This window comes from Capra hircus, chromosome 9, assembly GCF_001704415.2.
Source record: "Capra hircus breed San Clemente chromosome 9, ASM170441v1, whole genome shotgun sequence".
Lineage (NCBI taxonomy): Eukaryota > Metazoa > Chordata > Mammalia > Artiodactyla > Bovidae > Capra > Capra hircus.
The window spans coordinates 64,951,544-64,958,441 of record NC_030816.1 but is presented as its reverse complement, the minus strand read 5'-3'; the positions used below and the strand labels follow the sequence as shown (position 1 = coordinate 64,958,441).

Sequence of the window (6,898 nt, the reverse complement as noted above, 5' to 3'; positions counted from 1 at the left end):
CGGCTCTAGGTGAGTGATCACACCATTGTGATTATCTGGGTCATGAAGATCTTTTTGGTATACTTCTGTGTATTCTTGCCACTTCTTAATATCTTCTGCTTCTGTTAGGTCCATGCCATTTCTGTCCTTTACTGAGCTCATCTTTGCATGAATCATTGCTTGGTTATACCAAATATCTATAGAAACATTGATACAGAATTTGCGAGAGTAAGGGACTTTTCCTAACTTGTTTGTGAGGCCAGTATTACACTCATACAGAAGGTAGACAAAGGTATCACAAGAAACAAAAGCACAGAATGATACTCCTAATGAATACAGAAGCAAAATACTCAAAAAAATTACTGTTAAAGTGAGCCAAGCAGAAGATTTATACACCATGACCAGTTGGGATTTATCCCAAGATTGCAAAATTTATTTCAACATGAAAATCAATCAACTGAATATATCACATTAATAGAAAGGACAAAAACCACATGATTATGTCAATTGATGCAGCAAAGCAACTGAAAACAATACAGCACCCATAAGGATCTATTATAATATGTAAGGCATACTTAAAACTCAACAACAAAAAGACAAACAATTCAATTTTAAAAAGTGAAAAAATGTTATGACTAGACATTGCTCTAAAAAAAATATGTGAAATGTCCAGTAGGCACTTGAAATAGTGCTTAATATCATCAGCCATTAGAAAAATGTAAATTAAAACCATGAGATATCATTCCATTCACACTAAAATGGTGATAGCAAAAATACAGAAATAAAAATGTAAAATGACAAGTTTTGGCTAACATGTGGAGAAATTGAAATTCTCACCCACTGCTGGTAGGAATTTAAAATGGCATGGCCTCTATGGAGAACTGGAGATTCTTCAAAAGTTAAACATATTATTACAGTAAAACCTGCAATTCTCTCCCTCATAGTATATTCAAAAGAATTTGAAACAGACATTCAAACAAAAATTTTTACACAAATATTCATAGTAGCCCTATTCAAGAGTCAAAAAGGTGAAAACAACTCAAATGACCATTAGCTGATGAATGGATAAACAAAATATAGCATGTTCATATGTTAGAACATTTTCAACCATGAACAGCAATGAAACAATTATATATGCTACCATATGAATGACCTCAGAATCACGCTAACAGAAAGAAGGCAGACGCAAAAGGCCAAATGTTATGAGATTCCATATATATGGTGTATCTAGAAAAGACAGATTCATAGAGACAGAAGGCAGAGTAGTGGTTGCCAGAGGCTGAGTTAGTGGGAAAGGAGGAGTGATCATTTAATAGTTGCTGAGTTCTGGAGGTGGGGAGAAATGGAGAGTCACTACTTAATGGGTAAGGAGTCTCCTTCGGAGTGATGAAAATATTCTGAAACTAGATAGTGGAGAAGTGGTACAACATTATAAATGAACCAAAAGCCACTGAATCATGTACTTTGAAATGGCGACTTTTTAAAAGATTTTTTTTGATGTGGACCATTTTTAATGTCTTTATTGAATTTGTTACAATATTGCTTCTCTGTTTTATGTTTTGGTTTTTTGGCTATGAGTCATGTGGGATCTTAGCTCCCCCACCAGGGATCAAACCCACACCCCTTACATTAAAAGACCAAGTCTTAACCTCTGGACCTCCAAGGGAGTCCTAGTGAATTTTACTTTAGTGAATTTTATTTCAAGCTGAAAATGTATAAATTAATGGCAGCACAAACTGATTCTATAATAGATGTCCTGTAGTGGTATATTGCCGCGGCCAGCACAAGCAAGAGTCGCACCTGCACAGGGAGAGAATGGAGCGTCCCCGCTAAGAAAAATAAGAGAGAGACAAAAGATGGGGTTGAGAGGATCAGACCAAAATGGCTGATGCCTTTCTTTATTGTGCTGCAGTATATATAGGATAAAGTACGTGACTTCTGACATTCACAAGAATGTTCTTAATCTCCAAATACAATCACAAGACCCTTACCATTGTGTACAGATCACAATAAGATAATCTATCTTCTATCAATAAGATAATCTATCTTCTATGAAATGTTGCAAGAACCAAACGTCCTGGAGCCTTAAGGGTAACAAATTCTTCAGGGGGGCGGGACAGGGAGCTTAGGAACATGCCTAAGGCCCAAGACTTAACCCTTCACGGGCAGTCCCCCGCAGTATATAATTCCTACCAAAGCTAGGCAAGAAATCATCTTTAAAAATGTGTAGTCAGAGTTCCATGAACTTTAGAAGGGGAAAAGATTATTAGAAGAATAAAATATTCCTCTAGACTTTGAAAAAGCTTGATAGGGGATATAGCTAAGTGAAGTTTGAGTGGGCCTCCAGGAAGGGGAATATTCCCCTGCATGGGGTGACTTAGCTAGGCTAGGATCTGAAAGGAGAATCAATTTCTGAAACATAAATGGCAAATTTTAACTTAAAAGTGAGATGTAGCCATAGGAAAAAAAATTTTTTGGTGCACACAGTTATCTAAAAATGGGAAAAATCTTAAAATCTGGATTTCAAACTTCTCTTAAAAATATAAAATATAAAATGACAATGGACTCTCTATTTTTGCACATTACAAATTGATTATAGAAAAGCAATAATGGATCTTTTACAAGGAGCCTGCAAACACTCATCTACATTGCTTATTTTCTAGACATTTAAATTTGAAACACAAGACTAAAATTTTTCATTTTCTCTTGGCTTTTATAGATTCATAATTTTAAAATAAATTTGCTAAGAATGGCCTTTCTGTGAACCTTAAGGATCTTAGATAATCACTTCAAAATTTTGAGTCATTGTGTATCCCATAGAACCCAAGCTACTCTGTATTATAGACATCCAGTTTTAATTTTACAGTCGAGCCATCTAACTCTCCTTATGAGATGAGCAGATTTATTCTCTCATAATCTCATTTTAGGACTTTATAGACCAAATGGTATCCATGTCCTAGGAAATGTTAATGTGGAAAGGATTTATTCAGAAATATGAATTTCCTCTGTTTAAAAAACAGAATTTAAAGGAAAGATATCTTTTTTCAATCAGTTTTATAATAGAACCCCAGCATATTTTTCCACCTTAAAAATATCCCAGTTCTATATATTTGTAGCTGGGTATATTTTTGTTCTGACACAGCTGGAAAAAGCTTCAATTTAGCAATTTAGATTTAACAAACAATTTGTGCATAATATGGCCCATTTGCTTTTGGTGTTGTTTCATCATGATTTTAGAGCCAAAAATATTGCAATATAAAAATCAGCAATTGAGTGTGTGCAATGACTCTGATGAACTGGATTTTCAATGGTGTTTTGTTTAAAATTTTATCCAGTCTGCTTAGAATGTATACTTTCAAAAATGTCATGGCTTAAAAGGTAAGATGCCCCTCACTGTGTCTAATTTCCATTACAAATCAAGAGGACACAAGCTGTGAGATCACACACAGCCTATGTGAGAAGAACTTAACCCTGCGACCCACCTAGCTCTCCTCTATCCTTCAGAACACTGAACCAAGGCTGTGTCTGATAAATTTATACCTTAATTTAAGATTGTAAGTCTATATTTTATTCAAAATTCTTGAATGTGAAGCAATTACCCTCCAAGATGCCTGCCCTGTGTATAAAAGAAAGAGCAAGACTCAATTGCCCTAAAATGAAGCAGTGTGGACTTTTGCAGGATTTCTGGTGTGATCAATGACTACAAAGAAGACTTATCTTGTTCAAGCTCAGTTCATCACTAGCAGAGATTCTAACACACACACACACCTGTGTGAGGAAAGGTAGTCTCAGAATCAAGAGGTCCTGCCTAGAGCTTCTGGTGGATATTTTGAATTAAAAAACCATGTGCTTTTGGAAGATATCTTTTTTCAATCAGTTTCAATCAGTTTCAATCACTTGCTTTCTTGCTCTTAGGATGAGTGTTCCTGTGCTTCCCTGGTTATTGCCCTACCTGATTTACTAAAGAAGCTGTGTGTGCGCTGTCCTATAATTCACTCAAGGCTAAACTCCACTCAGTGTATTTACCCTGATTTTACACTTTATGGAACAAGATTTTTCCTTTCATTCATCTATCCATTTATCTATCCACACTTTCTTCCATCAGTTGTCATGTTCTAAGCATCTTCTGTGTGCTGAACTAAGTTGTTGAGCAAGTGAAGCTATTAAATAAATTCTTGGTAAGTGCCTTCTGAGGATTTACAAAAAGTGAGGGAAAAGGAAACATTAAAAACATGATCATATTCAGTGAGTGAGTGAGGTCGCTCAGTTGTGTCCGACTCTTTGTGACCCCGTGGACTGTAGCCCACCAGGCTCCTCTGTCCATGGGATTCTCCAGGCAAGAATACTGGAGTGGGTTGCCATTTCCTTCTCCAGGGGATCTTCCCAACCTGGGTATTGAACCCAGGTGTCCTGCATTGCAGGCAGATGCTTTAACCTCTGAGCCAGCAGGGAAGCCTCAATCATATTCAGTAATGTAAATACAGTAGTTAAATGATGCCCAGAATTTTATAAAGATTCAGATGTTGAAAAGTGGCTTATGGGGAAGAGGTAAAGCAGGACTTCACAAACAAGGATATGTATAAAATAAGCTTTAATTAATAGGATTAACCAGGAAAAAGAGATAGTGAAGATAAGGGCTGAAAAGAAGTAAAGAAGAAAAGTATTATCATCAAGGAGGTAGCTAGATAAAGACACAAGGATGAGAAGAAACATACAGTGTACAGGGGACCATAGCCTTCTACACGGTGCTCAGTTTAAAAGCATGAGCCAGAAATCATGAGAAATGAGGATGGGAGGTATGAGAAGTTCAAATCAGATATCTGCAGGCTGATAGCTGCAATCCCAAGCTGTCCCTACGGTAGCTTCTGCACATCACATAGATGTATTGGTTTTCTTTCATACTGTGAATGTTATCTCAAGTATTATTTCCCATACTTCCTTGATGAAAAGAATCAGCTGAAGTTGTAGAAAAGGTCCATGTTATGAGACTCCTCTGTTTGAAAGCCTGATACAATATTATCTGGGAGGACACAGGCATCTTGATTGTTAACAAGACTCTTATGATCAGATTTGTTTGGAAAATACTCACTTTAGTAGAAATTTCTTTAGAAACAGAACATGTCAAAATTGTATGTGTTATAATTGTTTTCAATAACAGATTCAAATACATTGCAGAGAAATCAGTATTCTAATAAATGTAATTTCTTTAGTATGCCATAGTCAAGGCAAGATTTAAATTAGCTATTTCAGAATTATATCAAACCCTTTTATGGCATTGAATAATCCCTGAATTAATTAACCATAAAACACTGATTAACTAGTTTCATCTTATATTTTCTTTTTTAAAAGGAAAAGTCTTAAAATACAAAGAAATGATAATTTTATCATTTTATACATTCCAAAGATTAATTTTCATGTCCACTCTAATTTGTGTGATAATGACATTCTGTCAACCTTAATTTTTACCCTGAATTTTCAGTTGACTATGGTATATATATCCACATTTCTCTTTATGCTTTGCTAGGAATTCCTAAAATAGGTGACATTTTAATCCAGAGGTGATGGAAAAAATATATCTGTGATATAAGCTGTGTGATACATTCATATAGCTCCCAGAGTACCTTGCAATTCATCTACATGACAGCTGTTATTGAAGCTTAAGATCATTAGCACAGGAAACTTGGCAAGGACATAGGACTGGGTTATAAATATTGGCTTCAGATGTCATTTTAGGACAGAGTTAAATTCTCTCAGGAAGTAGTAGCAAGGATTATGTGAGAAATCTCAGTTGAATCCAAAGTTTCTTGTGAGATTAATGCATTAGACCAAAGGAAAGCACAAAATAAACTTGAATTCAAGTTGTTTTTGAATTTTAAAAAGCTTTTGTAGCAAAGATGAAGGGTTTAATTTTCTTTTAACTTACCATGTTTTTATATGAGGCAAGTTACTTGAGTTCTCTAAGATTCATTTTCTTCCTGAATAAAATTTGAATAGATGGAGCTTACTTGTTTTTGTTTATTTATTTTGCTTACCATCTAAGCCTTTCTTTTCCTTTATTTTTTTACCCTTTTATTCATTTTTTTCCTCACCTTCTCCTCTTCTTAGTCTATAATTAGTATCATCATCATTTTTACACAATGCCTGACATATTCCAATTATCTGAGTCTTTTAAAAGATTGCCTTTTAGCTACTAAAGTAGTTCTATGTAGTCAAAAAATCATATATTCACTTTCCCAATGATGTACATTTTGAATATTAAACGCTACTTATTCAAACATCCATTTTAAAAATGATTAGAAGAGCTTAATAAAATTACATGCATTCTAACAAGCCAAAAAAAAAAAAAACTGACGAAAATAAGAAGACAAAGAATGAGATGAAGTCAATTACAAGTTGCTATATTAATGAATGCCACAACATGATACACAAGAATTTAGACTGCAAAATGGCTGTCCGTTTCCTACAACTTAATGCATACAATAAAAAGAATAGTAAATAATAAAATATTAATAATATTGCCATGATAATAACATCAAAAAGAGAACAAAAATTGTTTTATAATTTACAGAATTGACAAGATTGTATCACATAAACAAGAACAGTAGTGGAGAACAACTCTTGGTGGTAAGAACAGAGAGTCCTGTAGTCCCCATGAGATGAGTACTGATTAATAGAAGGGGCAACAGTCTTGGCATTCTTTCAATATATGAATAAGTTCCAAGAACCTCTGACTATAAAGTATTTTGAACTCGGGCATTGGCATAGGCCAAATTAAGGATCAACAAAAGCCATTGTATGACTGATCAAATAAATGTAGTCTCACTGTGGGCATCTATGATGATCTGATTTGATATAAGAAAAAGTTTTAGAGTATCTTAAAGAAATGGCTTTATGGCAAATTTTTTTTCAATCTTCAGTG

General features: G+C 34.6%; 1 non-coding gene across 1 annotated transcript; it reads right to left on the bottom strand.

The window, feature by feature from the left end:
* Positions 4,360 to 4,431, bottom strand: TRNAC-GCA. Its single transcript has one exon. It is a non-coding gene; the product is annotated as a tRNA-Cys (tRNA).